The 18,038-nt window shown below is 39.3% G+C and overlaps 1 pseudogene; it reads left to right on the top strand.

Moving 5' to 3' along the window:
* Positions 1-11,186: 11,186 nt before the first annotated feature.
* On the top strand, positions 11,187-12,106 carry LOC127186177 (vomeronasal type-1 receptor 4-like; annotated as a pseudogene).
* The last annotated feature ends 5,932 nt before the right edge of the window (positions 12,107-18,038 follow it).

Below are 18,038 nucleotides of genomic sequence, written 5' to 3' on the forward strand. Positions count from 1 at the left end.
ATTGCCCAATAGATTTCCAACTGTAGCCTCTCTTTTCATTGTATTTTCATGAAAGTTAGATATTTCCTATTCTGTCAGTTGTTTTCCTGATTTTTGTCTGCCTCTCAATTAGATATTACATTTAAACATGGGTAATTCCTTCTACAAATTAAATTTACCTTCACTGCTTCCTATTAAAGGTGTGCATTAAAGGAATGTCTGCATTTCACCTAGGTCACACAGACCTACAAGGTATTTGGACATAATTGGAGTAGACCATTTTGCTGGGTTCAAGTTACTCGACAGGAACAAATAAAAATAAAATAGTGGTGGAAAGATATAAAAACTTGTAATTGTAAACTGAAGGGTGCACTTGAATAAAACTCACATGCTTATATAAAATATACAGAGAATACTAACTATAACAGTTGTTATAAATATTTTTAAAAGAACTAAGTTGATTTGTGTTAAAAAGTAAGTGAAGTCTATATACAATGTGTTATAAAGAGTTCAATTTCTTATGCATGTTACTCCAATGTTACTAACACCTTCCAGTTCCCCATTCAATTTTTTTTTATTAATTTATTCTTGTTACATCTCAATGTTTATCCCATCCCTTGTATCCTCCCATTCCTCCCCCCCCCCCCATTTTCCCATTATTCCCCTCCCCTATGACTGTTCCTGAGGGGGATTACGTCCCCCTATATATTCTCATAGGGTATCAAGTCTCTTCTTGGCTACTTGCTGTCCTTCCTCTGAGTGCCACCAGGTCTCCCCCTCCAGGGGACATGGTCAAATGTGAGTCACCAGAGTACGTGAGAAAGTCGTATCACACTCTCCACTCAACTGTGGAGAATATTCTGACCATTGGCTAGATCTGGGAAGGGGTTTAAAGTTTACCTCCTGTATTGTCCTTGGCTGGTGCCCCAGCCTGAGCGGGACCCCTGGGCCCAAATCCGCCCATCATATTGTTCTACTTGTAGATTTCTAGGACCCTCTGTATCCTTTTATTTTGCTGTTCTCCCATGCGTCTCTCATTTTAGAGTCCCAATAGGATGCCTTCCCCTCTGTCCCAGTTTCCTGGTAAGTGAAGGCTTTCGTGGGACATGCCCCTTGGGCTAGTATGCAGATATAAGGGAGTATATACCATTTGATTCTTTCTGCTTCTGGGTTAACTCACTCATTATGATCATTTCTAGCTCAATCCATTTATCCACAAATTTTGGGAATTCCTTGTTTTTATTAGCTGAGTAGTATTCCATAGTGTATATGTACCACAGTTTCTTTATCCACTCTTCTACTGAGGGACACTTAGACTGTTTCCATGTTCTGGCTATTATGAATAAGACTGCTATGAACATGGTTGAGCAAATTTTCTTGTTGTGTGCTGGAGCATCTTCTGGGTATATTCCAAGGAGTGGAATAGCTGGGTCTTGAGGAAGCCCTATTCGCATTTTTCTGAGATAGCACCAGATAGATTTCCAAAGTGGCTGTACTAGTTTGCATTCCCAGCAGCAATGAAGGAGTGTTCCTCTCTCCCCACATCCTTGCCAGCATGTGGTGTCGCTTGAATTTTTGATCTTAGCCATTCTGATGGGTGTAAGATGGAATCTCAGAGTTGTTTTGATTTGCATTTCCCTGATGACTAAGGAGGTTGAGCATTTCTTTAAGTGTTTCTCAGCCATTTGATACTCCTCTGTTGAGAATTCTCTGTTTAGTTCCAAGCCCCATTTCTCAATTGGGTTATTCGGTTTGGTGGTGTTTAATTTCTTGAGTTCTTTATATATTTTGGATATTAGACCTTTGTCAGAGGTAGGGTTGGTGAAGATTTTTTCCCAGTCTGTAGGCTGTCGCTTTGTTCTCTTGACAGTGTCTCCTGCCTTACAGAAGCTTCTCAGCCTCATGAGGTCCCATTTATTAATGGTTGACATTAAGGCCTGGGCCTTTGGTGTTCTGTTCAGGAAGTTGTCTCCTGTACCAATATGTTCCAGGCTCTTTCCCACTTTTTCTTCTAAGTGACTTAATGTCTCTGGTTTTATGTTGAGGTCTTTAATCCACTTGGATTTGAGTTTTGTGCAAGGTGACAAATATGGGTCCAGTTTCATTTTTTTACACATAGACCTCCAGTTAGACCAGCACCATTTGTTGAAGATGCTATCCTTTTTCCATTGAATGGATTTGGCTTCTTTGTCAAAAATCAAGTGACCATATGTGTGTGGATTCATATCTGGGTCTTCGATTCGATTCCACTGATCAACCAGCCTGTTGCTGTGCCAGTACCATGCTGTTTTAAGTACTATTGCTTTATAGTACAGTTTGAGATCAGGTATGGAGATTCCTCCGGAGCACCTTTTATTGTACAAGATTGTTTTAGCTATTCTGGGTTTTTTGTTTTTCCATATGAAGTTCAGAATTGAACTTTCAATGTCTTTAAAAAATTGTGTAGTTATTTTGATAGGGATTGCATTGAATCTGTAGATTGCTTTTGGTAGGATGGCCATTTTTACTATGTTAATTCCCCCGATCCATGAACAAGGAAGATCACGCCATCTTCTCAGGTCATCTTCAATCTCTTTCTTCAGAGTTTTGAAATTTTTTTTATACAAGTCCTTCACTTGCTTAGTTAGGGTAACTCCTAGATATTTTATATTGCTTGTGGCTAATGTGAAGGGTGTGGTTTTCCTAATTTCTTCCTCTGCAAGCTTGTCATTTGTGTATAGGAAGGCTACAGACTTTTTGAGTTAATTTTGTATCCAGCCAGTTTGCTGAAGGTGTTTATCAGCTTTAGGAGTTCTCTGGTGGAGTTTTGAGGGTCACTTATGTACACTATCATATCATCTGCAAAGAGGGATAATTTGACTTCCTCCTTTCTCATTTGGATACCCTTGATCTCCTTTTGTTGTCTTATTGCTCTGGCTAGAACTTCGAGTACTATATTGAAGAGATATGGAGAGAGTGGGCAGCCTTGCCTTGTTCCCGATTTGAGAGGAATTTTCTTGAGTATCTCACCATTTACTTTGATTTTGGCTATTGGCTTGCTGTATATAGCCTTTATTATGTTGAGGAAAGTGCCTTGTATCCCCGATCTCTCTAAAAGTTTAAACATGAATGGGTGTTGAATTTTATCAAATGCTTTCTCTGCATCCAAGGAGATGATCATGTGGTTTTTTATTTTCAGTTTGTTTATATGGTGGATTACATTGATGGATTTCCGTATATTAAACCATCCCTGCATGCCTGGAATGAAACCTACTTGGTCATGATGAATGATATCTTTGATGTGCTCCTGTATTCGTTTTGCAAGTATTTTATTTAGTATTTTTGCATCTATGTTCATAAGAGAAATTGGTCTGAAATTCTTTCTTTGTTGAGTCTTTGTGAGGATTAGGTATCAATGAGACTATGGCCTCATAGAATGAATTTGGTAATTTTCCATCCATTTCTATCTTTTGGAGTAGCTTGAAGAGTATCGGTATTAGCTCGCCCTTAAAGGTCTGGTAGAATTCTGCACTGAAACCATCTGGCCCTGGGCTTCTTTTGGTTGGGAGACCATCGATGATTGCTTCTATTTCTGTAGGGGAAATCGGACTATTTAACTTGTTTATCTGTTCTTCATTCAACTTTGGCAAGTGAACTTGATCAAGAAAATCGTCCATTTCCCTTAGATTTTCAAATTTTGTGGCGTATATGCCTTCAAAGTAGGACCTTATGATTCTTTGAATTTCTTCAGTGTCTGTTGTTATGTCTCCCTTTTCATTTCTGATTTTGTTGATTTCAATACTGTCTCTCTGCCTTTTAATTAGTTTGGCTAATGGTCTGTCTATCTTGTTGATTTTCTCAAAGAACCAGCTTTTGGTTTTGTTGATTCTTTGGACTGTTTTCTTAGTTTCTAATTTGTTAATTTCAGCCCTGAGTTTGATTATTTCCAGGCGTCTACTCCTCTTGGGTGTTTCTGCTTCTTTTTTTCTAGGGCTTCCAGTTGTGTCGTTAAGATGCTTATATGCGATGTTTCCAATTTCTTTTTAAAGGCACTTAGTGCTATGAATTTTCCTCTTAGCACTGCTTTCAATGTATCCCACAAATTTGGGTATGTTGTTTCTTCATTTTCATTGAATTTCAGAAACTCTTTGATTTCTTTCTTTATTTCTTCCCTGACCCAGGTGTCATTTAGCAGAGAGTTGTTTAGTTTCCACAAATGAGTAGGCTTTTTTTATTTCTGTTGTTGTTGAATTGCAGCCTAAGAGCATGGTGATCTGATAGGATACAAGGTATTATTTCAATCCTCTTGTATCTGTTGAGGCTTGCTTTGTGACCTACGATGTGATCAATTTTGGAGAAGGTTCCATGGGGTGCAGAGAAGAAGGTGTATTCTTTCTTGTTTGGGTGAAAGGTTCTATAGATATCTGTTAGATCCATTTGACCCATGGCATTGGTTAATGATGTTATTTCTTGGCTTAGTTTCTGTTTCAATGACTTATTCTTCAGTGAGAGTGGGGTGTTGAAGTCTCCCACTATTATTGTGTGGGGATCGATGTGTGGTTTAAGCTTTTTTAGGAGATCTTTTACATATGTGGGTGCCCTTGTATTGGGAGCATAGATGTTCAGAATTGTGATGTCATCTTGGTTGACTTTACCTTTGATGAGTATGAAGTGTCCTTCCTCATCCTTTTTGATTAATTTTGGTTGAAAGTCTATTTTGTTCGATACTAAAATGGCTACACCTGCTTGCTTCTTGTGACCATTTGCTTGGAATATTTTTTCCAACCTTTTACCCTGAGGTAATGCCTTTCATTATGGGAGAGATGTGTTTCTTGGATGCAGAAAAATGTTGGGTCTTGTTTATGTACCCATTCAGTTAGTCTGTGTCTTTTTATTGGAGAATTGAGGCCATTGATGTTGAGAGATATTAATGACCAGTGACTGTTAAGAGTCTTAATTTTGATGTTGTTTCCAGTCGAGCGTTTGTGTAGTTGTGTTTTTGCCATGGCATAGTTATCTATTTCCTGGGTAGTTTTGGTTGTAGTTTGGCCTTTGGCATGGAGTTTTCCTTCTAGTACCTTCTGTAAAGCTGGGTTTGTGGATAGGTACTGTTTGAATTTGTTTTGTCATGGAATATTTTGTTTTCTCCATCAATGGTTATTGATAATTTTGCTGGGTAAAGTAGTCTGGCCTGGCATCTGTGTTCTCTTAGGGTTTGCAGGATCTCTGTCCAGGCCCTTCTGGCTTTTATGGTCTCTGCTGTGAAGTCAGGTGTAATTCTGATAGGTTTACCATTAAATGTTATTTGACCCTTTTCCCTTGCAGCTTTTAATATTCTTTCTTTGCTCTGCATGTTTTGTGTTTTGATTATTATGTGGCGGGCAGTTTTTCTTTTCTGGTCAATTCTATTTGGTGTTCTGTAGGCCTCTTGTATGTTTATAGGCATCTCTTTCTTTAGATTGGGGAAATTTTCTTCTAGGATTTTGTTGAGAATAGTTTCTGGGCCCTGGAGTCTGATGTCTTCTCTTTCTTCAATGCCTATTATCCGCAAATTTCTTCTTTTCATGGTGTCCTTAATTTCTTGGATGTTTTGTGTCAGGAGTTTTCCAGATTTGGCATTTTCTTTAATGGTTGATTCAATATCTGTGATTGTATCTTCTAGCCCTGAGATTCGTTCTTCCATCTCTTGGATTCTGTTAGAAAAGCTCACCTCTGTGTTGCTCGCCTTCTTCTCTGAGGTCCCACGTTCTCGTTTTTCTTCTGTCTGTGTGTTTATCATTGAATCCATTTTCATTTTCAGATCTTGAACTGATTTTTTTATTTCTTTCATCTGATTTTTTGTATATTCCTGAGTTTCTTCCATTGCCTCTTTATAGGTCTTCAGAGCTTGAACCGTTTTACTTATTTCTTTCATCTGGTTGTTTGCATTTTCCTGCAATTTTTCCAGTTCCACTCTATGTGCTTCTTTTATGTCTCTCACCTGTTTGTCTGCATCTTCCTGCATTTGATTACGAATTTTATTTGTTTCCTCCATTATCATCCTCATTACTAAAGATTTGAGGTCATTTTCTTGTATTTCCGTTGTATTTGAGTTCTCTGGGTGGTTTTCTTTGGGATAGCTGGAAACTGGAGACGCCATGTTGTTTTGGGGTTTTTTGCGCATGCCCCCTCGTTGTTCTCTAGACATCTTGCCGTCCCTGTTCCCGTTGGGTAGCCTCCAGAGTTGAATGGAGGGTGTCCGACGATAGGTTCACCTGCCTTCCTACGATTTCCCTAGGCTGCGAGCTCAAAGCTTCACCGGTGTGGATCGCTAGGAGGTTAGCCCCGTTGTTCTGGTCTCTCACAGCCAGTGATCCTCAGTCCCCCTCTGTTGTGGATCCTGCAATTGTTCTGGGTCTCTGAATGAGCGCTGGGTCAGGCCAAGGTATCCACAGCCTTCTGTGTTCCCTGCCAGGTCCAGCCAGGAGCACTGGGACCGAACCACGGGCAGAACTCAGCCAGATTCTCAGGGCCTGAACTGACTGCCAAGGTCAGCCAGGGATTTTGGGCCCAAAATGCACACAGGGTCCAGCCAGAATTTTTGGGCTGGGACTACGCACCAAGCTCCACTAGGGCCTTTTGGCCCAAAGTGCGTGCTGTGGTCAGTCACTGACTCAGGGCCCGAACTGACCACCAATCCCAGCCAGGAATACTGGATTCAAACTGCACACTGTGTCCAACCAGAGTCTCAGAGCTGGTGGAACCGAGAGCTCTGTCCAGCCTGTGCCACAGCAGGAGAACTGCGGCTGCTCTGAGTTAGCGCCAGTGGTGGAACAAGTGCTCCGCCCGGACTGTGTCACTGCAGGGGAGCTGCCGCTGAGCTGAGGTGGTGCCTAGGATGGAACCGAGCACGTCACCAAGCCTGCGCCACAACAGGAGAACTGCGGCTGCTTTGAGTTAGCGCCAGTGGTGGAACAAGTGCTCCACCCAGACTGTGTCACCGCAGGGGAGCTGCTGCTGAGCTGAGGTGGTGCCTAGGATGGAACTGAGCACGTCACCAAGCCTGCGCCACAGCAGGAGAACTGCGGCTGCTCTGAGTTAGCGCCAATGGTGGAACCAAGTGCTCTGCCCAGACTGTGTCACTGCTGGGGAACTGCCACTGAGCTGAGGTGGCGACTAGGGTGGAACTGAGTGCTCGGCCAGGCCTGTGCCACAGCAGGAGAACTGCAGCAGGAGAACTGCAGCTGCTCTGCGTTAGCGCCTGTGGTGAAACCAAGTGCTCCGCCCCGACTGTGTCACCGCAGGGGAGCTGCCGCTGAGCTGATGTGCTGCCTAGTGTGGAGCAGCGTGCTCAACTAACCCTGCGCCACAGCAGGGGAGCTGTGGCTGGAGCTGAGTTAGTGCCTCAGGCAGAATTGCTTGCTGGGCCGGGCCAGTACCCGGGACTCTGGGGCCGAACTGTCTGCCGAGTCCAGTCTGGGTCCAAAGGCTCCACGCGACCCAAATCCTGCCCCGAGTCCCCTCTCCCGCAGCAACTCCCACCAGCCACCACACCAATCGCCTCCACCGGAAGGCTATGAGCTGCAAACCTCAGCCGCCGCTGCTGGTGCCGCTGGTGCTGCTGCCTCTGCCGCTGCCGCTCCGATCAGAGAAAAACCACGCTCCTCCCGTGTGCAGGGGCACTCAGGTCCTCCGCACCCTGGTCCCTCCGAACCGTGGAGCACTCCTGCTGCCGTGATGTTCGGACCTCGGTGTTCCTGGCTCAGAAATCTGTGCAATTCCATGAATTGTTCACTGGAGCCTCCAAACGCAGTCCACACTGCTCGCCGCCATCTTGGATCCCTCCCCCATTCAATTTTGAGGCATCTTAAGAACCCAATGCCTCCCGAAATTAACTCTATCTTTGGAGATACTCACAAAGAACTCTTAAATGTTTTTTGTTAATTGACAACTAGAGAAAGTTTCATAAATAATTTTTCTCCTAGCACTGTAATCACCACTACAGATGAAAAAATTGCAGTTCTGCAGCGAGGTAAGGTCACAGTGACACAGACCTCGCCCTCAGGTCTTGAGCTGGCTCTCTTACAGCCCTGCTTATTAATGATTCTGAGATGTGCTGAATGATGTCACCATCCTGCAGAAGCAAGAATCCAGTGCTTTGATATCAGTGAGTGGCAGAGTCAGCCAAGAAGAGAGGACTTTCTATATGTTCCAGTTTGTTAGTGGGAAGTTGGTGTAGAAAAAGATCCATGGAACTGAGAAAGAAGGCATAGGAGTAATTACATAACTAAGAGGTGAGTGGAAATGACAGAAGTGTCTCTAACTTTGTTGCAACTCCTGATGTTTCTTGCTGTGATATAATTTGCTAATTGTGGCTGACTGAGGCTACAACAGGACATTGCAGACCATTTGTAATGGTGCTGAAGCACTATTTTAATACATCATTCTGCTTATCAACCTTACCTAAATGAGATTTATTGTATCTTCAAAGTAGTAGTAGTAGCTGTCATAAGATGAGGGGGAGATGGAGGAGGAGGATGAAGAGGAGGAAGAAGAAGAGAGGGCATGAGTGAACTCATCATGATTTAATTCCCATAGTTGACATTTAAATGGAATTATAAGAAATTCACAGTCCTGCATAGGTCAAGTATGTTATTTGTTTCAGGATGTAAACATACTTTTATTTGACAGTTCACTTATCTTCTGCTTTTAGAGGCATTAGTAATTGATTCTGTATGTAATGGTCATTGGTACAATGACTTGTTTGAACCTTTTTCCATTTGAACTTGGAAAGGTATCATGGAAGAGAAGTTACATTATAAGTATTGTGCAAGGATAGCTAAGACCAATTATATCTGGACTAATCTCTCCTCAGTTGGTCATACTCTAAATGTAAGCAGAAAATGATTGGCCAAAGCAAATGTTACTGACTTTATAGCACAGATAATGAAACATTTAGTAAAATATGTTTGGTTTTAGTATTTGCTATTGCGAAGAAGACTTGCTCATATATTTTCTGTTTGTCTGTAGCGTTTTCAAACTGTAAACATCGCCATTCTCAAGGCAGGCTACTATATAACAAATATGTTATATTTGTAGGACACATTCTTTAAATTCTTCAAACTGGAGTTATAGGAATGATAAAAGTAAAATCTTTTCAGGTTGTATTTTCTATTTGTGACTGAACTTGTAAACCTAGACGTATAATGAAAAAAAAAACCAAACACATAATCTGTACCTTTGGGGTAATCATTGGTCTCCTTTTGTTCTGTGAACCCTGTATCAATAAAGAACCACCACTTTTCCTTGTAGGAATAGGGTTTGCTGCCCTAAGAGTGTTACACAACTTAAATGTACTGACTTGCAGTCCAACACATTTTTCTCTTTTGTACCATCACTACTTTACACTAATGCATAGTAACTGAGTTCAGTCAGTATCATTGTGCACAAATATTGGATGATGTATGTTGAGATAATGCTCTCAAATGTAATTCCATGAATTTTATGTGCAGACCTCAGCTGCTACCAAAACTGACATTCAAGGAAAAACTTAAATCAAAATCTCTTTGTTGTTTTCTCTGTGACTTCAGAACCATGCATCTCATAGTAATTTTACAAATGAAACATCACATAGAACACAGTAGAATAAAATAATAGGTTATACATTCTTCCTTCTTTGACAGAAATATTACTGTTATTATTCTTCACACTGGGGTTACTGGCATGCACGGTTGTTTTTGTTCTCCCCAAGCAGATGCGATCAGTGTTCTACAGAACTTGTGGGCACATTCAGGTAATGCAAAGGTATAAAGTTCCTGGCTTATTTCCAACACATACAAGGCTGTTATTTTTATTCCCTTTTTCCAACTTTTGTTAATTTTTAGATTTCTTTTCTTTTTAGTTATCTTAAAAGTATCTGGTTTCTTTAAAATCTGTCTATATTCACAGTTTGGGTTAATGCAATTCTTTTTATTCTCTTTCTGCTCTTATTAACCTTATATGTTTTAAGCACATTATCTAACCTTCTTCTCTCATATTATGTTTTATTTACTTTCTCACTGTGTCTCATACAAGCTCTGTGTCATGATCTAAGGAGCCACATTAAAATATCATTGGCTGAGCACGTGTTTATCCCATAAAAACAAACATCTGTTATAGCCATAAGCACAGAAACTGCGTTAAGACAAAATATTGGCTGGTGATCTTTTCAGACCTGGATTAATTCACTTAATAGAATACTTTCTATTTTGTTCAGGATCCACTCCCTCTGCAGTGCCAACACATAGAGAAAAGACAGCTAGTATCTGATAGTCTCTAATGTCTCAGAATATCTCAAAACATGTTTTAACTTCTTCACAGCTGCTTCTGCCTTATGGAGAGATGGAAGCACCAGCCAAAGAACACGCATGCACTAGATCTAGGCCCTGAACACACATGAAATGGAGGCTCAGTTTGATCTTCGTGTGGGTCCCCTAGAAAGTAGAGTGGCTTCTGTCTATGGGTTCTTTTGCCTGCTTTTGATCACTTTGAACAACTCGGGCTGCCTTGTCTGGCCTCAGTGGATGAGGGTGAACTCAGTCCTTGTACCGAGATGTGTGTGTGTGTGTGTGTGTGTGTGTGAGTATTATGTGTGTGTGTGTGTGAGTGTGTGTGTATGTATGCTGGGCTCCCCTTTCCTGAGGGCAATGGGAAGGCAGATAAGGGAAGTGAATCAGAGGGAGGAACTGGAAGATGATTATGGAGGGGGCTGAGATCAGGATGAAGAGTGAATATATACATTAAAAACAAATTTAAAAATTAAATAGTCTGTTGAAATTATTAAACTGTTTTTGCTCTATAGCATTCCTCACAAATATCAATGAATTCAGAATGTCTTGCATCATGTTTGTTTTTACTACTATTTATTTTATGATTATTTATTATTCTCACTGGCCAAAATCAAATCATCTTGAATGATTCATATCATGTAAAACTTTTTATCTCTCCTTCCATCATTATTTACATTATAAGTATTGAGCCTTCTCACAGGATAAACATGGAAAGTAACCATTCGTACAAAGAAGTTCTGGAAGAGGTGTTTTTTCTGGCTTTGTAGTTGGGAGTATAAAGGACCCTCTGTTTCAGTCTCTCAGTAGCTCCATGGATTAATGGATTCTTCTTTCACCCTAAGCTGCAATCATTGGCAGTTATTCATTAAACCAGAGAAACTATGTGGTCATACACTAAAGGAAATAGTGCTGAATCATAAAATGAGCTTTTGGAATCTGGCAACCAACATTGTTTTCTTATCACAAACAGCCACTCAAATTTTGGAAAATTTTTCTCTTATCTCCTACTATCTAGTTCTTTACTACAGAGAATGCAAACTGAAGCCCACAGTTTGATTCTCATGCATCTAATGGCAACCAATGCCTTGATCATTCTTTCTGCAGGAGTTCCCCAAACAATGGCAGTTTGGGGATTGAAGCAATTCTTGACTGAATTTGGATGCAATTTCATAGTGTATGTTCAACGAAGTGCCCGGAGTCTGTCCATTGGAACCACACGTCTCTTGAGTGTCTTCCAGGCTGTCACCATCAGTCCTAGAAAATCATGTTGGAAGGATCATAAAGGCAAAGCTGAGAAGTACACTGGATGCTGCATATTTATTATCTGGGTTTTGTACTTGTTGATAAATTTCATTTTCTTTGTGTACATATTTACCAACATAAACACAAAAAATGTGACAAGAAAGCGATATTTTGAATACTGCTCCACTGTAGCGCATGATGATGTTAATGACTCCCTCTATGCAGCATTGGTAGTATGTCCTGAAGTCTTCCTTTCTGGGTTCATTGTGTGGTCCAGTGGCTCCATGATTGTCCTCCTGTTGAGACACAAACAGTTGGCTCAACACATCCGCAGCACTCATAATTCCAGCAGAAATTCCCCTGAGTCCAGAGCCACCCACAACATCCTGTACCTGGTGTCTACCTTTCTGTGTTTTTATACTCTATCCTCCTTCTTAAGAGGCTGCATTGCTCTGTTGCCTAAACACAATTGGTGGCTAGAAAACATCACTCCCATCATTTCTCTTTGTTTTCCTTCTTTTGGACCTTTTGTCCTTATGAATCATTACTCTGTTATGCCCAGTCTCAGTTTGTTCTGGATAAGGAATAACCCCTCTTGATCATAATTTAATTATTTAAGTGATATGTTTTGCTTTGTATCCAGTGGTTGATTCACACTCTTTCCTCAAAATGTCAATACAGTGACTTAAATAGGTGGTTGGCCCTTCGTCTTTGAAAGATTAGAAAGATGACCATAAAAGTATTTCTACTTCTTGAATTAGGAACCGACAAAAGCTTCCTTATTATTTGAGTCTCATTTCTGTCAATTTGCAGCAGTGAGAGTCTTCTCAATACCCAACTGACATGCAAAAGGTTTAGCAAGAACTCTGTCAATATTACTAGAGTTCTGGTGGGGTTCATCCAGGCAGGGCAGCTTGGATGCATATGGCTATCACAGCCAGTTTTAGGGGACCAGCATTCTACTTGTAAGGAAAACTGAAACCATGTGTGGCCATGAACTTATTCTGCAGAGGCTGTAGTATCATCACAAGCATAATATAACCATAAGAGTAATATCTGTTACCTCATACAGATATCAATCCAAAGAATGATTGTTTTAACAAGATTTTGAAGACTGTTTGCTAATATTTTAGTGAGAATTTTTTATCTACATGCTTATTTGATAACAACTTTATTTGTCATTGTTCTGTCCTTATCTGTTTGTCATCATGATAATGCTAAGATCAGCAAAAAGTATTTGGAGAAATTAATACAGTTATTTTGGGGGTCCGTGTGAGGTTTGTTGAAAAGCTAAAAATTGGAAGTATGATTAGATTGAAGTATTCAAATCCTGGGACTATATCCAGTGAACTCCATCTCAAACCATAGAAATATGTGAATATAGATTATCCTTGCTGTTTTCTTTATTGTAGCAATGAAACTGTGTCCTCCTACATATGCATAAACAGATAAATCCAACATTAAATACTTTTCATATAGAAAATGTAATATAACTTGACTACAGTGAAAGATAGAGTCATAATGTGTGTAGAAAAATTTATGGCCTGATAATGGATAACAATAAGCCAGGTCACACAAACTCAGGAGGAAAAAAAGTACATGTTCTTCAGTTGTTTTAAAGAAAGAAAATCCCAATCACTTCATTTTCCTAATAAAGACTCAGGAGCTAGGATGCTGGAGTAAAACCCTACTAACTCAGAAAGGCAGACAAAGCACCCAACTGAATTTACTACTCAGGTCGTGTCCCAAATGGAAAGGCCAGCTAGGGCACATGACATCCCAAGAGTAGAAAGCCAAATGCTTAAAACCAAAGAGTTATTTCTCCTTCTACATGCTGTCTTTTGTTTATAGTATTCTTGAAATTATTTTATATGTGTACGTATACATTTATATTATTACACATATATACAACAGATTTCCTATTGCAAGAAAAACCATGACACAATCAGGAATTACATAAATGTTACATTCTTAGTGTTTGGGCTATGTGTATTCAACAGCCCTGAAGAAGACATCTTTCCTATCTTGGTGCATCAAAATTTATGAACATAAATCAATCTTTATCACATAGTTTAATCATCCACTTATCACATTTATCTAGAGCTAAAACCAACTTAACCCATAAGTGCTTAAGCTTCTTTATAAAACTAAGCTACCTGGTCCTCACCCCCCTCAGAGCCTTGGGAATTAAATTCCCATTCAAACTGTCAATATGCCTAGAACTCTTCCAGATAGTTAGATATTGAATATAATGTTGTGTGATGTAATCTCTGAGCTTATATTTCAAAGTATCAATATGGGAAAAGATTCATTATTTTTGTGTAACTCGCATGTTGTTATAGCAAAGATCAAACATCAACTGGATACCATGCTATTCTTCTTTCTCCCCTTCTTGGCAAAGCACATGACTGTCCAGATGGATAGAAGCTGTGATCCTTTCTTCCCACCTATGTATTTTACACATTTAATACATACAATCCCAGTGAAAAACTACATCTCACTCTCTACAGAAATAAACAAAAATAATTGTAACATTTATATGGCATCGAAAAAGACCCTAGTTAGCCAAAGCAATCAGTATCAATGATGGAGGATAATCATTCCAATCTTATGAAATACTATAAAGAGATAATAATGAAATTATATGGCATTGCCATAAATATATAGATGTAAACAAAAAGGACAAAATTGAAGACCCAGACATGAGTACATATACCTTCAGGCATTTAGTATTTTAAAAATGTCCCCAAAACTTAAAATAGATGAAAAAAAGCTTTGTCAACAAATGGTGTTGTGAAAATTGAATTTCCAAAGTGAGGATAATGACATTAGACTTGTATCTACAAGTTTGCACAAAAATTAATTCCAAATTGAAAAAAGGCCCTAAACATGAAGGGCAAAACATTTAACGTGCTCTAAGGAAATATAAATAGGGTCTTACACGGTATAGCTCTATGGAAGAACTTTGGGAACAGAAAGACTTTTGCTTAAGACTTAGAAAAAATGCTTTTCTTTTCCTTGGTGTAAATTGTTCTTTGATGATTTCATGTGTATACATATTTAATATACAAACATACTATTCTATTGACATCCTTTTCTGTTGCTGGTGTAATGCTTTCAAAATCAAAAGGTCCATCAATGTGCGGTAGTTCTTCAGGTCACTTGACAAGGACCACACCAGGAATCCCACAGGACTTGAGTGCCAGTATGGGAATTCTGAGATATTCATCCTCATCAAATGTCCACTTCAATGAAAACATGGATATTCAATATATCAAAATTATAAATATATTTGATACAATATATGTACCTATTTGTGATTCTTAAGTGCATCTAATTTATTAATGGCCATATTAACCATTAATACATTGGATGATTTCAATAACAGTGGTGACTTTGCACACATGCCCACTTATACATGTGCACAGGTTTGAGGAGCCCAATTGACAAAGGCTTCTGCTGAGGGTCGATTGTATATAGAGGGGACACAACTTCTTCTCTAATGCTAGAAATATGTAATGGAAGAGCCAGATGTTGGCTGGAGCAGACCTTAAGGGGTGCTGCTGTTTCTGATTATGAGAAACATTTTTTTGCACACCAAAAAGCTAAGGATAAACGCCAAGGCAGCGGTGTGCTTGATATTTCATGTTTTCCTTGAAATATCTTGTGCTCATTTGTGCAGGATTGTTTGCTTTAGCTTCTCATTGACTTTGCCTCATTTTTTGATAGATGATGATGATGATGATAACTATTACCATTATTATTTATTCATTTCTCTTTCCTTGAAAATTGTAAATAAGATCCTATAAACCTTAATAAAATTGTTTTCTATAAAACATAGCTTTTTTTTTAAGACACTCGGACCATTTTCTGTATCTGCTTCATTTTCTGATTCCTAATCTTAATCTAGGTCACACAGGAACATACAAGACAATGCCTACATACTCAAAAACAGACTCAAGAATTAAATAGAAAATATACCACATTTTTAAAGCTACTATATAGAATTATTGTATCATTATTCATAGATATTTCCTTCTGATACTTTTTATTCTTTGGAAACTTCATACATGTGTATAATGAAATAGGATCATCTACCTATGCCTAATTGCTCTATCCTAATTCTACCTGTATCTCCCCTAACATCTTCCCTCCCTAATTTATCAAAGCCAGCTCCATCAGTGTTCTGTTATCTGAGAAACAGATATGGGGTCAACAATGGATGTGGCATGAGTACACACACACACACACACACACACACACACACACACACACACACACAACAGAAGACACAGAGGATGACACTAAGCTCAAGAACTTTATTTTTTCCTTCAGTTTATTTTTCATGGCAAACGGTTTCAAGCAATATAAAAATTACAATGTGATTGCATCCTATGTTTTCTTCAAATCAACAATTACAATGAGACATGATCATATACCTTATGTATTGCAAGTGAGAAAACAAATTACTCCCAGGAACCCACATACTATCCTATCTAGGCAACCTATCATATATTAACAAAATCTAAGCAGGCAGGATATGCTTCTCTCACATGGTTTTACTTACTACAAATGCGGGAAAATGCATACTGTATTTTGTGGTTACAAAAGAGGATCCAATCATTTTGTTATTCATCTTATAATGTAGTCTTAAGAAAATGAGCTCTTAAAAGTACAAAAAATCTAAACTTTCTAGGCATGTTGGTGCACACCTTTAATCTCAGCCCTTGGGAGGCAGAGGCAGGCGGATCTCTGTGAGTTCAAAGCCATCCTGGTCTATAAAGCGAGTCCAAGACAGGCAAGGCTACACAGAGAAACCCTGTCTTGGAAAACCAAAAGAGAAAAAAGAAAAAAATCTAAACTTTCATATAAAATGCAATCAGCCGTTTTTAATTTAAACCATGTGGATGCACATCTATAGCCTTTAACATTTCTTTAAATAATTTCAGAAATCAAAGGTCAAAATTGGGTATAAGAAATTAATCATCACTTTTGTCATCCACCCACCTTTAGCAATGGAGGCACATTATTGAGTTCTTTCTGCTGTCTGACCTCAAAACATCCCTTGCACTACTATCAAGAGTGTGCCTCTCCAACTTCAAATTAATCCCCAAAATTTTACACAGGAAAGTCACTAACAAAACATCTTCACTTAACTTTATTAATAATCTACATCTCTAACCTATTTCTAAGTGTGGTTGTACACTCATTAGTCGGCTGCAGCACAAATTCTCCCAATTACATGTCGGTTTGTGTGACCTAGGTGAAATGCAGACACACTTTTAGCACACACTTTAATAGGAAGCAGTGAAGGTAATTTAATTGTAGAAGGAATTACCCATGTTTAAATGTGATATCTAATTGAGAGGCAGACAAAGTGATGTATCAGACCAGAGAAAGATTTGACAGAATAGGAAAATGCCTAACTTTCAAGAAAATAGAAAGGAAACACGCTACTGTTGGATTCAATTTTTGCGTTCTTTAAAAATTGGAAATAGATCTAACGCCATGATACAGGTATATCACTCATAGGCATATGCACAAAATATGGTCCAGCATGCCTAATGATATCTGTCCAAGTATGTGCTTAGGAACTTTATTTGTGGATGCCTGAAACTGGAAACAACCTGGATATCCCTGAACTGAATAATGAATACAGAATGTGGTTCATGATACAGTGCTTTATTAATCAGCTGTCCAACCATGGCATCCGTGAAATTAACAGGCAAATGGACTGAAGCAAGGAAAGATGATGCTGCATGAGGTAACCCATACCCATAAGGACAAACATGGTGTGTGATCACTGTAAAGTGGATGTTAACTGTACATAACGGATAACTACAGCAATCCACAGAGTCAATAAGGCTAAGTAACAGAAGGAGCAATTGAAGATGCTGAATTTCACTGAGAAAAAAGAAATAGGATAGACATCTGGGGTGGATGGAGAAGGAGCCTGACAGGGTGGGAGTGGGAATGGAACAAAAGGGATCAGCAGTGGAGAGAGAGATTTAGAGAGTACAGGGAGAGGAGACTAGAATGGGGGCCACATCACTGAAACAGTCTGGAAGCCAGGGGCAATAGAAACTCCCTGGACAGCATGACAGTGACTTTAGCTATAACTCCCAGCAATGGAGAATATTGATCCTTAATTAGCCATCTTCTCTAACCAGGAAAGACTGCCAATAGAGGTTTTGGCACTTAAACCCAGCTGCAAAATCTTTGATCTACAATTTGTCCTGCCTACAGGATGTGCAGAGACAGGAACCTAGTATAATTATCATCACAGAGATTTCACCCAGAAATTGATGAAAACAGATGCAGAGACCCACAGCCTAACATGACGCATGGATTTGGGAATCCTGTAAAGGAGTAGAAGGAAGAATTAAATGAGTCAGAGGGGTCAAGGACACCACAAGAAAACCTACAGAATCAACTGTCTTGGCATCATTAGGGCTCAGAAAGACATGAATTTCCAAACCAATGAGTTTTTCGGAATAGAATTGTGATTTGATCTTTTCCAGGTATTTTTGA

This window comes from Acomys russatus, unplaced genomic scaffold, assembly GCF_903995435.1.
Source record: "Acomys russatus unplaced genomic scaffold, mAcoRus1.1, whole genome shotgun sequence".
NCBI lineage: Eukaryota > Metazoa > Chordata > Mammalia > Rodentia > Muridae > Acomys > Acomys russatus.